Here is a 15,330-nt window from a genome sequence, read left to right on the forward strand (position 1 = left end):
GGAGTGGAACAGCCCCAAATTGCTGACTGGGAGCTCCAGATCCAGCCCCTTAAGACCAGACCCTGAGAAAAACCTGGGCAAGGCCTAGGATGGGTGGAGGGCTCCTACGAATCGACTGCATTTGTGCCATGCCTCAACATGGTCCCACGTGGACCGGGTGGCCTCACGGGTGCCCTGTGCTTGCAGAAGGAGGCTGCTGGCGGGCATGGGGTGGCTCAGCTGCACGTCGAGTATTGCAGCTGGGAACGGGAGTGCTGGCCTCATCTGCCGAGCTTGGGTCCCCCGGCACAACCCTGTGATGCCAGGGCGGTGGGAGTTGCAAAAATTGTGTAAAGCTCTCCAGATGTCAAGCTGAAGGCCAAGAAGCATTTCGGGAGGGTCTTGGCAGCGTTGGACATAGGGAAATGTCACAGGGCACACTGCTCATCACCTCTGGGGTTGCCCTGGCCCCCTCTCCCTTTGCCCCTAGGGGAGTCTGGGGCTGGCTTGGTGAACACGAGGCATTTTGGGAGAAGGGGGAGGATAAAAGGGCAAGATGCAGAGGGTTAGATAGAAGTCAGCGGCAGCTGCTTGGCAGAGATTGTGCGCGCTCTCTGCTCGGAGAGGACGCCTTCCCCGGGCTCGTCAGCCGTCTGCAGCACGGCGATTAATCATTGGTGTCAGAATCCCTAATCCTATTCAATGGAAAACAAACAGCGCGGCATCCAGCCCTGTGCTGAGCCCAAGCAATTAGCATGTTTACATGGACTGGGAAAGCTCAACAAAGAGTGGCCAACGGGGGCCACGGGAAATGAACCCTTGTCAGCCCTCGATGCTCGGCGAGCCCCTGGATCCCCGGGCTTTGACCCAGGCCCAAGCTTGGAAATGTGGTTTGAGGGGGTTGAGTGCAGCTAGTTGCTACCAAAAATGTGTTTTCTTCATGGGGGCAGCTGCTGAAACAGGGGCTGTGTCCGAGTTGTAGGGTCAGCTGGGGAAATAGGGTCTGGGGGTGATGGGGTTTGCTCGGGGGTCGGTGTTGAGCCAGCGGTGGAAAAAGCAGCAGCCAAAGCTTTGGCAATTGCAGCATACTAAACCCTGTGGCCAGCCCCATATCTCCCTTCCTGCCCCTCTCCAGAGCACGCTGCTGGAGCTGACACCTCTGGGTGAGATTGGTTCGGGCAGGACTGGGGTCCCTGGGGTGCAAGGGCGGGGGGCTTGGGGCCGTCGAGCAGGCTCTGAGGAGGTCTGAGAGAAGTGAAGGGAGATTTATTTATTTAACTGGGCTCTGTTGTTCGCAGTTTCTCCGTGGAACAGACAGCAAACAGCAAGCAAGAGGAGCAGAACCCAGGACGAGGAGTTTCTGTAGGACCTACCAGAAGCTGGCTGGCAGTTTAGGTATGTGAGCAATGGCAAAAAAAGGAGTTTGCATTTAAGCTTCAAGTGCAGCTTCTGGGCTTGGGAGGCTGGGAGGGAGACGCTCCTCGCGAGTACTTGATTCCTCTCGAAATGAAGGGGCTTCCTAGGTGCTGCTTCCCTTCCAGAAACGCATCTGATTTTGGGGAGTGGGGAAAAAAAAGAGGATTGATTCAAATAAAAATGTATTTGTATGAGAAAAATTATTTCCTTCCATGAGAAAACACATAGTTTGAGGCAAATTTATGGCTTTGGCCTGGTCATTAATATCTGGTTGTCAAAAAGTATTGGTTTGAACAAAAATATGTTGTAATAAAAATGCATTGTTTTGAAGAAATTTATTGTCCCCATGAAAACCTATTCAATTCAGAAAGATATGTTGATTTCAATGAAAATCTATTTGTTTTAAGAGACAGAGAGAAGTTGCATTCAGCTGAGAGCCAGGGGCTTCTCTCCTTACAAATCTCCTTGCAATCCTGTTGTAATTAGACAGAAGAAACCCAGAAAATCTGCAAACAGACAGCAAAGGGAGCTTAAAGATGCTACCTGAGAGGAGATGGGCAGTGTGGCAGTGGTGGGAGGGAGTGCTGGGGGGTGTTGGAGGTGGGGGAACACCCTGACGTGTGTGGGTGCAGGTTTTTAAGGTGCCTGGGGCTGTGGTCGTCTCCTGTCCTTACGAATCAGGTGACTTCTCACTCCAGCAGCTCTTCTTTGCTCTGCAAAGCTTGTGCTCCCTTGCTAAGTGCACGTGCTGAGAGGGCTCCTATGAGCCCACTTCATACTGCTACGTAGAGGTGGAGATCTTGCAGGTGCCCAGAGGGTGTCTGGCTGGGAGCATGCAAGAGCCTCGTCTCCCTCTTCATCTCCCAAGCCAAACCGTGTGGGCAGTTGGATTCTCGTGGAAGCGACCCGTCATCAGGTTTTCTCTCTGTTTTCAGGCTGGCAGTCCTCTCTCTGAAGGCCTCTCCTTGCATTTATTGTAAAGGAAAGTGAATGCACGAGCGTACTGGTGCGAGGAGAAGCAGAGCAGCAGCACGTGGGCACGGCTGTGATCTCGGATAGGCAGCGCTTGTGCGAGTGCAGGTACGGGTTCATACGCTGATAGCACTTCCAGCTTTGCAATCCTTTTGCAACCTTACTTGGGCTTGCAAACCATGAGTGCTGTGCCTGCAAGCAGCCTGCACCCTGGCTGATGACATCCCAGCACTGCCCTGGGCGTGCAGCAGGGTGAGGTTTGGGGACCCCTTTTGGGTAAGGGGATTGCATGGCTGTGCACTTCCCAGCCCCGCTGCGGCGTTAGCCCCAGGAGGGGCCGAGGAGAGGGAGCCGGTGTGAGCTTTGCTGTTGTGCCTAAGCCTCTCTCCCCACCAGCAGGGACCAGGCGAAATTCTCTCTGAGCTCAAAAGCCCTAATACCACCTTAGCCGGGATTATGAGAGGAGCCACCGTGGCACCACCTGAAATCCACCTCCTGGTGCCTCCCGTTTAAAACAATCAGCACATGTTTGCAGTGGGCTTTTTCTTTCATTATGCTCCAACTCTGCTATTTAATCAGCTCCTTCCTTCCTCTGTTTGTACAAGGCAGCGCTAACCCATATTAAAGGGGGGAAGGGAAGGCACGAGATAAAATAAAATCACCTACCCAAGAAATGTCACTGCTGCAGTGTTATCCCCTCCCTGCCAACACGCGCTCGGGTTCTGGTGTCAATGGAAAGGTTGCCTCTGATTAATATTAATAAAGAATTAGAGCTGTGTTTGTCATGATCACCTCGTTTGGTATTGCTCTGTGTGGCAGGTGAAAGCAGAGGAAGGAAGGGAAGAGGTCTGCGTGGCATTCATTAATCATTTCATCAGGAAGGAGTTCAAAGCAGAGCCCTGCCTTAACGAGGGCTGCAGGCAGGGACGAGGCCGTGCTTATCCAGCCATTCCTCCTCACGTCTGCGACCTGCCTGGTCAGCTGCTAAGGTGCTCTTTAGGATCTAGGGTATTTTGGTGCCCAAATGTGGTCTGCCTTGGGCTTGGATAGTCCAAGGTGATGTATGAAAGACGGATATAGGTCTGCCACTGGTATCTACAGATCTGCAGTTAAAAAATGACAGATGACTCAGGATCCTTGAAGAACATCTTTAGTTCCCCTTTGATTCAAGAAACTTAAGAAACAGTGTTTAAGGAGTTGGGTTTTTAGCTCTTTCTCAGGCAGTAACCTTTCTCCTTCCTGCTGAGACAAAGAACTCCTCAGGGCAGGGACTTCTGCTGGGTCTACAGGTGGCCAGGAGCTGGGAGATCCTTGTGAGACACAGGGATCAGTGGGGGCTCCTGGAGTAAGCCCCAGGAAGGCATGTTCCGTCTCTAGGACAAGTGTGGTGGGGTCACAACGGAACTGAAAACAGGTATTCAGTCTAAGAGGGCTCCTTGACTTCCAAAGTATGGTTCTCCCCACCACAAAATAGGTGACTAAGCTGCAGAACCCCCGATACCTTTTCTCCCTTGAGTAGAAGGACTGTTGGATGGACGTGTGCTTAAACAGATATTAGATGGTGGCCTGAATCCCATTTGCAGCACCTTTGCCGAACTTCTGTAGCAGACCAGAGGTGTCTCCAACATGTGGTGTGGTGGGGAACACGAGGATGAGTGCTGTAGGACCTCAGGTTGTCTACTTATGCAGATTGGCATATTAAGAGCAAGTGACTCTGGCTGGGGACACCCCCTTGCTTTGGGATCACAGTACTCAAGCAAGTCTGGGCTGATACTAGTATAAGGGCCTAACATGGGCAATCTATCTCTACTTTTAGTGGGATTTTGTTTCTTTAACATGGAGAGGTTCCTGTACGTCTTGGCTTCGTTAAACGCATCTGTATGTGGCCAGAACTGGTCTGTGCTTTCTTCTGTCCTGTATTTTCTGGACACAAGGCAAGAAAGAGATGCACGCGTATATACGGCAAAGTATTTTTGTAGTAAGAATTTCCAGCTCAACCTTCTTCTTGCTCCCTTTTCCTTCTTTTTGTTTGTGGATGCTATTTATTATTCAAATGTGGGACGAGTCGAGCCAAGTGGTGCATTGCTCTCATTAATTATTCTCCGGGATTAAGGAATCAGTTAAAACCATATCTCCCTTAATCCTGTTTTATTAATTTTATGTTCTTGGCAAAAAAGAAGGAAAACAACAACCCCCCACCCTCTTTACAAAGGGATCATGCAGCTTTCTGCTGGGAGCCCGAGAAGAGGAAGTCTCTGGTGTTCCATGGATGCTCTTCTTATTAATTTGATAAAATAAATTAGCACAGGATTAGCGCCTTCCTGCGTGGGCCCGCAGCATAGCTCAGCTGTGGTTACCACCTTCAGGGGAGGCATTAGGCATCGTTTTGGTTGCACAGAGGTGAAATGCAAGAGCCCCGGTCCCTTTGTTCCTGGGAAAGAGAACTTCCCTCTTGCTAACAGCACGGCTCGCAGCCTCTCTTCCCCTGCTCAGGTGCATGCACAAGCCCATCAGCTCATCTCGTGTAGCAGCCAGCGGTGAGAACTGTAATCAGCCTCTTCCTTTTGTGATAGTGTGGAGATGAGAAGGAAAGGACTTTCTCAGGACAGCACAGGTTCGATTCCTGAGAGCCAAGATTTGGTCTGGGGGAGAGGGCAGAGGGAGAATGGGAGAAAGGAAGGGGAGCTTTTGGGGTTTCATCTGCACTGAGTGGCAGAGGTGCTCCAGCTGGTGGCTTGGGACCTTTGTGAACTTTCTGGCCGGAGACCGGGCTGCGAGGGAACAATGTGTGGCTGCAGTGCAGGTTTAGAAGCGTCCAGACTGCTTCTTTTATGTGGCTGTCAGACAGGAGAGAGGCCCCTGGTGGTGTGTGGCCACACGACCTGTCCTTTGGATGCAGGGGAACCCGTAGGAGACTTCCATGGGCTAGGTGAAGCCAGTCCCAGGTGGGTCTGAAGCTTGCAAGGCTCAGGGAGCTGGACCAGCAGTGCTGGGCTTGGTCTCTCAAGGCGTGCCCTGAGCAGCACAGTGTGGAAGCATCTTGTCCCTCACCCAAAAGAAATTTCTTAGGTGGCTTTTGGGAAATCCAGGCTATCGTTACATTTATACTGGCATTGGTAAGGCAATGCTCAGAGCTCTGACGTGGATGGTGTGAGACTGGTGAAATACGTTGTATTAAAAAAAAAAAAAAAGACTGTGATGCTTGTGTGGCTGATACGTTCTTGTCTTGCTCTTGCCTGGAAGCTGAAGATGACTGTCCTCACCCCCGCTGAGCTGGGTGCTGGGGATGCATTACTGCTTACTCTTTGATTAAGGAAGGCTTTCAAAGCAGAATTGTGCCTGAAATACTGCTAAGTGTTTTCTCCACGGAGAGGGGGTCTTGTTTGCTGCTGCTGATGGTGGCTTAGAAACGAGTCAGCTGGGCAGGGTCGCGATGGAGGGAAGTTTGCCCTTCGTGTAGGAACAGAGCTCCAGTTCACCTGCAGATTTACTGTGAAGGGCTGCACGGATTAACAGGTGTTGGCAGATAAATGTCCGTATGTCCTGTCAGCCTTGGGGTCGCTTCTGAAAGCTGTTCTTTCTTCTGAGGGTGTCTGACTCACAAAATCTCTCCTGGCCTTACCTGCCCTCCCCTGAACACCTTTGCTGCAGAACTGAGGGACACCCTAAAAGTCACTGCTGTTGTTTTTGAGGCTTTTTGTTACGGAAATTCCCACAATTTCAGTTATCTGAAAGAGAGAACTCTAAAAAAGATAGAGATTTTTGCGAAAGAACTTCATTTGGTACTTAATCATAGAACAAAGCTGTGATCAGAGGCTGTCAGACCCTGCAACAATACAAATAACAGCAAGATCATCTTCAGGACTGTATTTGTCAAAGATCCCAAATTGACACATTTCTATTCCCTCTGTCTTTTCTTTTCCAGCTAGGGATTTCTTTTTCTCCTGCAAAGTATCTGCTGTGTTTTCTTGTTTGTGAAAACTCACTAGGTAGCAGGGAAGTTTATTTTTATAAAATTACCTAGTTCCGTTGGAGGAAAAGTATAAAGCGAATGGCCTCATTTGTTTTATTCTGTCTAGGAACAACTTCCTAACAGCTGTGTTAGAAAGAGCCAGCTCTTTCTTCTGCTGCTGTTAGAGGAGAAGGCAGGGAGCGAGAGGATGCCCCATTTCCAGGCACTGGGAACCCCCTGTGAACACAGCCTGATGTCTTACATCTGTTAAGGTACAAATAAGATTCAGGCAGGATTTCATGACTTGATAAAAAGTTATGGAAAATCAGGGGGAAGCAGCAAGGTGCCAGGCTGGCACCAGGCAAATCCTGTCTTATCTCAGCCTGAAGAGCCCCGGAGCTGGACAGGAGGTGGAGTGGGATGCACGGAGCTCACTGGAGGTGAATGGTGCTCTGGGCCTAAGGAAATGTGGGAGAATCCTAGTGATGCCAAGGAACATGGCAAATGATGCTGAGTTAGGCTTTATCCCACTCCTAAAATCCAGCGTTGGCTGGGAGGAGTTTTATCAGTGGTGGTTGGGCAGGAAATCTCATCTGCACAGGTGCCTGTAAGCCTGTCCTGGTTGGGTTGGAGGGACCTTCCCTAAGTCAGGGTCATGCTGTGGCATGTCCAGAGCAACCTTCCCCTCCCTGGGGACACAAACCAAAGAAGGGTGCAGGTGTGAACACCACTGGAGTTGGCTTCAGCAGTCATTGACTTTGAAAAAAGCTGAGGAAAAGCCAAACAGACATTAATAAAGCCTTCAAACAGCCTTCTGCTGGTGCCCCAGTGGTGTCTTGATCTCGTTCCCAATCTTTTGGGTGAAAGAGCTCTTTTAAGTTAATTTGCATTGCGAAGCATCGCTAATGCTCTGGTGGAGGAAGCCTCGCGCGGCCGTGCACAAGGCAAGCCAAAAAAACAAAGGCGTGTATTTCAGATTTGAGGTAGGAATTATATACACTTAGAGTCATGAACTCTGGGTAATAATTGAAAGGTCAGATTGATGAGAGCAGCCTCCGAGATACGATTTCTATGACAGCTTGATGGATGCCCCACTATCAAGGTGTGCTTTTAATCATAATCTCATTACTCCACTTCTTATGGTTCGACTCACCTAAACTCATGGGAGGAATCAGGGGCCACCTCTAAAATGTGAATCGGCTTTTATTTGGAGGAAGAGCAGTTGAGGGGCTGGGAGAACAAAAAGGAAAGGAAGGAGCCAACAAAGAAAAAAGAAAACACCTTCGTAGTTGAGGATGAGTCAGGAGCAGGCATGAGAGCAACACCTCAGTGCTGCAGAGCAGCTCCGGCTAGCTCTCCACTGCCTGGAAATGGGACCAGTAGGGATTAGGGATGGTCTGAATCAAAGAAGGAGACTTGAACCTCTCCCAGCATGAGAATGGATCGTCCCCGTGAGTCTTGCTGCTTGGTGCCCCTCAGAGTCTGGACACGAGGCCTCCCAAGGGTGTTGCAGCTCTCTCAGGCCCTAGAGGAGCATCTTTTTGGGGAGAGAACCAGTGCTGGCAGTTGACATGCTCTGATTTAGCCATCCCAAATCCATGCTGAAGCTTTTTCTGCTGATGGCCAACTGCAAAATGCTTATGCACGGACGGAGAGCACCAGCTTCTAGCCTGGGATCGCCGAGCCTTGGAGTAGGCCAAAGCCTTTCTCTTGAGATCGTGGTGCGTGGGAGCTGAGAAGATGGAGGCCCTGGAGACCCACCTCATCCACTGGGCCCAACCGTGGCGTGGCTGTGCAGAAAGTGCACCGTGGGCTTCACCGATGGTGATGGGCACAGCTTCTACCCCGGACCACCAGCAACACCATGCCTGGAGGGACGGGTGGCCTGGCAGTGGCTCCCAAAACCATCCTCATGGGCTCCTCCGTGAGCTCGGTGCCTAGGCCGGAGGATGCCGGGGTGGCACTGCGTGGCCGGTCCTGCAATTCATCCTCGCCTCCCTTGAACCTCCTGGAAGAGTTAGTATGGAAATTTCAACCTATTTTTAAGGGTTATTTTCACTCAAGTGAAATCTATCAAAGAAGGAGGGTTATTTTTACAGCGCGCAGCAACTGCCGGTTGCCATGGCAGCGGGCCGGGCGAAATGCAATAAAGCATCCCTCTGTTATCGTAAACACAAAGGGAACCACTGGCACCGAAAAGAAAGGCGACTGTCACGGGGGGAGGAAGGCAACACCGTGGTGTGCTCACCAAGACCCAACCCGGTTACATTCAGGGAGATTTTTGTGGGGTCCCCTGTGCCCATGTGGGGTCTGGGGGACCAAGAGGAGCGAGCCTCTCCCGGCTCCCCTCAGTGAGTGTTGAGGGCACTGGCACGTCAGCCTGAGCTGAACTTTTTCCTTCTTCATTTGCAAAAACTTGGGAGAAGTTCTGAAAATGTGTCACCTAAAGAAAGGGGCAGGGCAGGGGAAACCTTTTTATTTTTTTTGGCTTGATTTCCGGGACAAGGAGCAACCACAGCTGGCTGTGGAGGTCTCTTCTTCAAAGCGCAGAGTGATGTTTCAGGTGATGAGAGGGTTTCTCTTCTCCAGCTCTTCCAAAGGTGTCCGTTTGTAAACGTAGGTGCCCTGTTTGATGGAAGCAGCTGCACACGTGTGTGACTGAACTACCCCTGCTGCTGTCAGGCCAAGGAGAACCTCGGTGAGCATGGACAAGAGCAGCTCCCAGAGCAGTGGAGGACCCCATGTGGGATCTCCCTCTTCACCTGTGCCTGTCCCTGCGCGTGAGCCCTTGGGTCTTCCAGCAGCATCAGGGGACACCACTAGAAACTGCACCAGCCCCTTGAGGTACATGTTTTGTCCCTGAAGTCTATCCTCATGTGCCTTTAGTGCTTCTCTTGTGGCTCTGTGGAGACCTCACAGCTGCCCTTTGCTGTTCCTCCCTCCCAAGACGCAGGTTGTCCTAAGGTGGCACATCTTGTGTGCTCAAGGGCTGGCTGGGCAGGAGGAAGCCCAACATAATTGTTGCCTTGTGCTGAAGCTCTCCTGAAGTACCATCTGTGGGTATTTTCAGCTTCAACTCCGGCTGAGGCAACCACCAGTAATGTGAAGGGAGAGCAAGCAGGCATGGGACTTGGCTTCCTCACCGTAAACTGGGTACTAAAAACCAGACCATCCAAAATGCCTTGCCACTTGGCTCACTCCGGAGAAGTCACTCAGCTCTGGGGGTTGTCACTTAGCTCTGTCGTTGGATGAAGCCAGTGGTCCAGCCTAAGGTCAGTCCCACTCCCATAAAAATAAATGCTCAAGGGCATACACGGGAGCTGCGTGCCCCATCACCACTGAATTCCAGGGGTGGGTGTAGGAAATGGTTGAACTCTTGCACCAACTGAAAGTCCCTCTCCTACCTTATGGCAGAGACATCTCTGTGCGCTGGTTGATCCAAGACCCTGCTGTAGGGTTTGCAGGGCAATGGTTTTTGGTGACGTGTGGCCTGCTTTTTCAGCATCTCATAAACAGGGAAAAGAAACAAAGGCAAGAATTGCCATGCAGCAGTGTGTGTGTAAATAGATCCCTGGGAGGGTGAGGCCAGCAGTAGGGAAGGGATCGAGACGATTTCTATTGCCAAAGGAGCAGCTGTGAAGCTGCTTGCCTTTGTGGCTGGACCCTGGGGTGGTAGGTTGGTGCTCCTCATGCCCAGTGCTCACTTATCTGGGCTAAGAAAACCTTCTGCTTGCCACGGGAAGGGGGTTGCTCCATGTTTTAAAAAGGTTAATGGCTTTTTTTGTTGGATAGTAAGGAAAAAATTATGATAGTGCTCAGGTGGAGATGTATCTCATCTAAAAGGGTTTCTAATGATTGGGCTTTATGTTGAATTATTAGAGGGTCAATAACCAGCATGTGTGGTGATCTGGGGGTCCTCTAGCAAGGATCTGGACTAGGGACACAGCCACTGGGTTTGCTAGGACCACCCTTAGGGGTGTGGGACCCAGTGCCCTGAAGAGTCCAGGGGCATGCGTGTCCCATCCCATGGGGTCTCCTCCCTGCCTTGCCACCACCCCTCTGCCATCACCTTGCCGTGATGGCTCCGCTCTCAGGTCCCCACCTTTGTCCTCGTTCACCCTTGTGCCCTTTGGTGCCCCCCAGCTTGGTGACAGCCACTTCTTCCTACCTTATGGTGACCCCCACCTGAAGTACCACCTTGACCATGCATGATCAAGCCGCAGGTCTCTAGGAGGCACTGAGCCAAAAATCTTGCTGCAGGGGAGCGTTTTCACCAGGGATCTTCTCCAAAGCGAAGTCAAGGAGCACTTCCCCGGGGGGCTTGGGTCTGAGCCCTCGTGCTGACAGCGTGCCACAATATTCTGGCAGAGCGCTGGATGATCTCTTTGAGATTAAACTTAATTCACAAGTCCTTAACCTAAGGTTCCCGTTCATAAGTGTTTCATTATTGAGGGGTGAGTACCTGGCAGCTTCATTCTTTAATAGCATATATAGCATGTTACACTTTACAATGCATTAGCAATAAATGCTTAATGGAAGAGGCTATATCAAGCTGTTAGATAGAAAGCCTATTATAAAACGTGGGCTCCTGCTCAAACAATGCGTGCGTCTGTTTAACACCTGATGTTAACTCAGAAAGTGTGTTAGAAAGCACCGCTCCTTGGCACAGAGAAAATAAGAAGCACTTTATGTATTAAAGTGTCACCAAAATTTCCTCGCTTGTTTAAAACAATCTGGAGAAAACGTTGTCTTAAAAGGTAGCTGCCTGAGATGGGAAGGCTGGAGCAATCCGTCAGGAGCGGGGGCTGGGGATGCCAGGTGATGTGCAGCAAGGCTGGATCGTGCCCGTTCAGCGCAGCGTGGGGGGGAGCCCGTTTTAAGGCCAGACTTACCGAAATGTTGGTTGGGTCTCCAGACCCCTGGGCACCTTCCGTGCAACCTCTCCTTGGGAGTGGGGCTGTCCCAGCAGGCTGGCCGTGGCTTGGTCTAGCTGAACACCGCAGCCCTCTGAAGATGCGGAGTCCTCCCCAGCCTGCTGGTGCCAATCTCACCCACCGAAACCTCCCAGCTTCTGCAAGGAGATTCCCCCATTTTTAATTAACTGAGACCTCAAGTTTGTGGGTTGATCTTTAATTTTTATTTATTTTTTAAGCATCGTAGCACAAACCCAAGCTGTCATTGGTGGTGGGGTCTGTCTGCATCTGGCCCAGGCTGAGCTACGTGCCCAACTGCGCAATCCACCACAAAATTCAGTGCTTCCTATTTGCAGTGTCCACCTTTGAGGCCACCAGGGGTGAGACCCAGCAGCACAGGCAGGAGAGCGTGTGGTTTGTGCATTTCACATTCACAGTCTCCAAGTCCAGGTGGTGCCTGCTCCGTCCTGCAAACCCCACGATGATTTTAGCATCAACAGAACCAGCCTGGGCTTCTTTGACTTCCAAAGCAGGTGTGCTATTCTGCACCATGACTCTTCAGTCCTGGCCACACTGTCTTCTTCCAGTGCTTCAGCAGTTAAATGGAAAATGGTGTTTGAGAAGATTAGAATTAAGTTATTAAAGCATCTGGACACTTTTAAGAGGATTGCTGAGCGTCGTAGTACTCAAGATTGACTTGAGAATTTGGGGTTGGATTTGCAGCTGGAAGAAATTCCTCATGTACTGTATACCTGCCCCCTGTGTATATGTTAGCATACTTGGCACAGATGTCTCTTTGTTTCCGTACAGGAAACTAATTGCCTTTCTTGTTTCAGGCTGAAGTTTTCCTGTGTCATTCTGTAAATAATGAGAGGCATTTCTCAAAGTTTGCCAGGCGCCTTTGTCTCCCCTGACGGCGCTTCAGCTGCTTGCCCTGCACGGGCAGAGCATCCCCCTTGCTGGAAACCTGGTGCCACCTCGGCGAGGTCTGCGCTGGTGCTGAGGTTTGTCAGGGAGGCATCCTGCACGGTAGCAGGGAGGTGAACACGGGGAGAAGGAGGTTCCATATCAGTGACAAACTTTGCCTTGGAGCTCTATCTCCAAGGTAGAGAGGCTGAATTTTTGGTACGCACTCTCTCCTTGGCCATCAGACACATCTCCTGGGGTTTAAAGAACAGCAGAAGGTCAGGGCTCGTGACAGTCAGAAACAACACCATGCCACGGTGGGAATCCGTCTCTCTCCTCCTGGTACCAAATGATGGTTTGCTACAGACCTGTGGGAAAACAGAAATCCTCAGAGCCTTCCCAGGCAGGGAGCTGGAACAGACACGGAATAAAACAAGGACGAGAGAGCCTGGATCTAGCCTACAGCTGTGCCCACTGCTTCCACTTGATGTGAAAGAGGAATTCAGGACAATAATGAGAGACCAGCTGCGGTCTGGTCACTGCTGCTGGCCTCGGTGCTCTCTGCTGTCCCCTTTGTCTGTCCCTGTGCTCCAGCTACCAACACTGGTGTGCAGGCAGGGCTGCTCATGTGGCCCCGTCCCAGCCGCAGGCAGCTCGGTGCTATTCCTGCTCACCGCTCTCATTGCCACCGCAGCTCTCCTTTCTACAGTGTAATTTGGGCTGCAGAGTAATTGAGGGGTTTGCAATCAGCACCAGCACCAAAGAGGGCTTGTGGTGAGGGCAAGGCTTGGCTTTAGCTGGGTGAAGACCGCCTGGGAGGAAGCCCTCTGGGTGGCCAGGAGATGTGGTCGGGCTTGGAAATCAAAGCTGAGCCTTCACCGCCTGCCCTGGTGAGCCGGGCTGTGTCGGTGCTCCCAGGATGGCTCCCTGGGTGCGCTGGGGGATGCTGAGCCGTGCCTCAGTTTCCCCTCTCAACAAGCAGGGGAAGGAGCCCGTGGGGCAGCTTGGAGGCAGCGTGGGGCTCTCCTGACAGCATTTGGGGTGTGCGGCGTGCTGTGCTGCGGTGGCTGTTACTGAGACCGAAGCTGGCAGGGAGGGCTGAGCATCCTGAGCCAGCTCGAGCCAGCAGCTCTGCACGGAGGATTTGGCCTGGACCTTTATTACCTGTCCCCCTTGTCACTTTTGGGTAGCAGGAGCACGCACACGGGGGGTATCCAGCTACTTCGGGGCTGTCACGTCTGCCGCAGGGGGCACAGTGCAGCGTGTGACAAGCCGGTGTCATTAGCGCAGGTCTCAGGCTGCTGCCAGGTGGGGTTTGCTGGAAAACCTCCCTGTGCAGGAGCCCCTCACCCAGAGCCTGGCTGGAGCACGGATCCTGCCCGCTGCTCAGCACCTGCCCAAGTTGCTGCTTCCTCCCCTCCTTGCTGACACGGGCAGGGGACGCGCCGCGGTGCCGCTAATTGCGGAGGGCTCGTGCTTTCGGCACCGCCGGCCGCAGGCTGCCAGCCTCCCCGAGCGCCCGGCTGGTGCAGGCGTCGCATCTGATCTGTCACTGCTTGCTCTGACACAGGCCTGGCCCACGCCTGGGCAGTGATGAGCATTAATTGGGTCCCCCCTCCGCCTCGCACCGGCTGGGCAGCATCACCATGGCAAAGGCAGCGAGCGGCCGAGAGCTTTTGGACGGACGCGGACCCGTCAGGCATGGACCCAGAGGGCTGCAAGTGGCGGGATGAGCGTAGGGGTGCTGTCAGAAGCATCGGGCTGCAGGTATCGTCTCAAAAGGGGCTGGTACACGTGGTTAAAGATGCTTAAATACACTCCTAAAGCTGGATGCTGCAGCCACCACACCTGGCTGAGGTGGCTGCAAATGCTGTAGCTGGTGCTGGGGTAGCAGGACCGGGCACGATGCTGCTGCTCTGCATACCGAGGCATGCCGATCTGCTTGCAGCATCCCTTTCTCAGCTTCCAGCCTCCCTGGTGGCAGCACGTGATGCCTTTCTTGAGCTGGTGAGGGCTGCTGCGTGCTCCAGGTCAGCTGGCTGCGTGGCACCAAGAGCAGCGCGGCCCCGTGACGGCGCGGCTGCGATTGCTGGGGGGCATTTTGCCTGTAGCTCCCCAGTTCTGCTGCATTTCCGTCAGTAACACCTTCATCTGGGGCATTTTACCCAATCTCTCGTGCTCAGGGACTTTGACGGCTATTTTTGGCTTTGAACGTGGTCATCAAGAAAGAGCATCAAGTGCATTGCTTGCTTTATCTGCCTGCGCGTTCTCCGTGGGATGGCACTGGGTTAATCTCTTTTAAAAGTGCAAATCATGGAGCATTTGGGGTCCCAGGAGCCCACCAAAACCCTGCTGATGCATCTGTTGAGTTGAAAAATGTGCATCCACTTGCTGAACCAGTGGAAATGGTGCTGGGCTGCCTGTCCTTAGGTGCAGCTGCCGGGGCTCAGCTCACCTCTTGTGCGAGCTCCCAAGGGAGCCGGACACCAATGAGGGTGGCTGAGGCCCCTGCTTTCATCTCAGCTGCGATGGGGCGATAGCCAGGACACCCTGGGCAGGAGGAGTTTAAAGAAACCCACTTTCTGCACAGCTCGAGCTCCAGCTGGGTCTCTCTGTTTGCTAGAAATCGCGGCCAGCTCTAAAACAAACCCGAGATACTGCAAATAGTTGCATCGGATGGGAAATCTAACAGCCCTGTGACCTTTCAGGGGTAGGAGGGACTCGTCTTGCTCTTGACTGCCATAGCCGTGGTGCCAAGAGCATCCCGCAGCAGCCTGAAGGTCGGCGTTGCCCTTTTCTTGCCCTGGCAGCTCCCCTGGGCAGGGAGGGAGGTCTGCAGGCAGCTGCGGGCCCACCGCTCGCGCAGAGGCTGCGGCTGTGCTAAGGAGCAATTAGAAAGACTGACACGAGCTTAACGGAGCACCAGGAGGCATTTATCCAGCCTCTGGCAAGTGCAAGTCCTTAACAAGATCTAAAGGAGTTAGGGCTGATCTCAGCTTCACTCGCTCACCCCCAGCCAAAAAAAAAAAAAAAAAACCTTGAAATTTAGGAAATTAATTGGAAGTAAAGTATAGCACTCAAGTCGTTATACGATGTATTTTAAAAAAAGTGCTTGGTGCTGGCTTCCCAAAGGTCCTGCTCACATCAAGGGAGGCACAGGCTGTCAGAGGCAGGGATGTTGTCGTGCAGGAG

General features: G+C 52.3%; 1 protein-coding gene across 1 annotated transcript in view; it reads left to right on the top strand.

The window, feature by feature from the left end:
- Positions 1-15,330, top strand: part of NUF2 (NUF2 component of NDC80 kinetochore complex) — a 145,245-nt gene that overhangs the window by 104,131 nt on the left and 25,784 nt on the right. The window contains exons 32-34 of the mRNA XM_080602011.1: positions 1,278-1,374; positions 2,331-2,475; positions 13,709-13,905. The gene's annotated coding sequence lies outside the window, so the exon portion shown is untranslated. The remainder of the gene's footprint in view (positions 1-1,277; positions 1,375-2,330; positions 2,476-13,708; positions 13,906-15,330) is intronic.

The sequence above is a fragment of the Anser brachyrhynchus genome, assembly GCF_964034855.1.
Source record: "Anser brachyrhynchus genome assembly, chromosome: 8".
In the NCBI taxonomy this organism is placed as follows: domain Eukaryota; kingdom Metazoa; phylum Chordata; class Aves; order Anseriformes; family Anatidae; genus Anser; species Anser brachyrhynchus.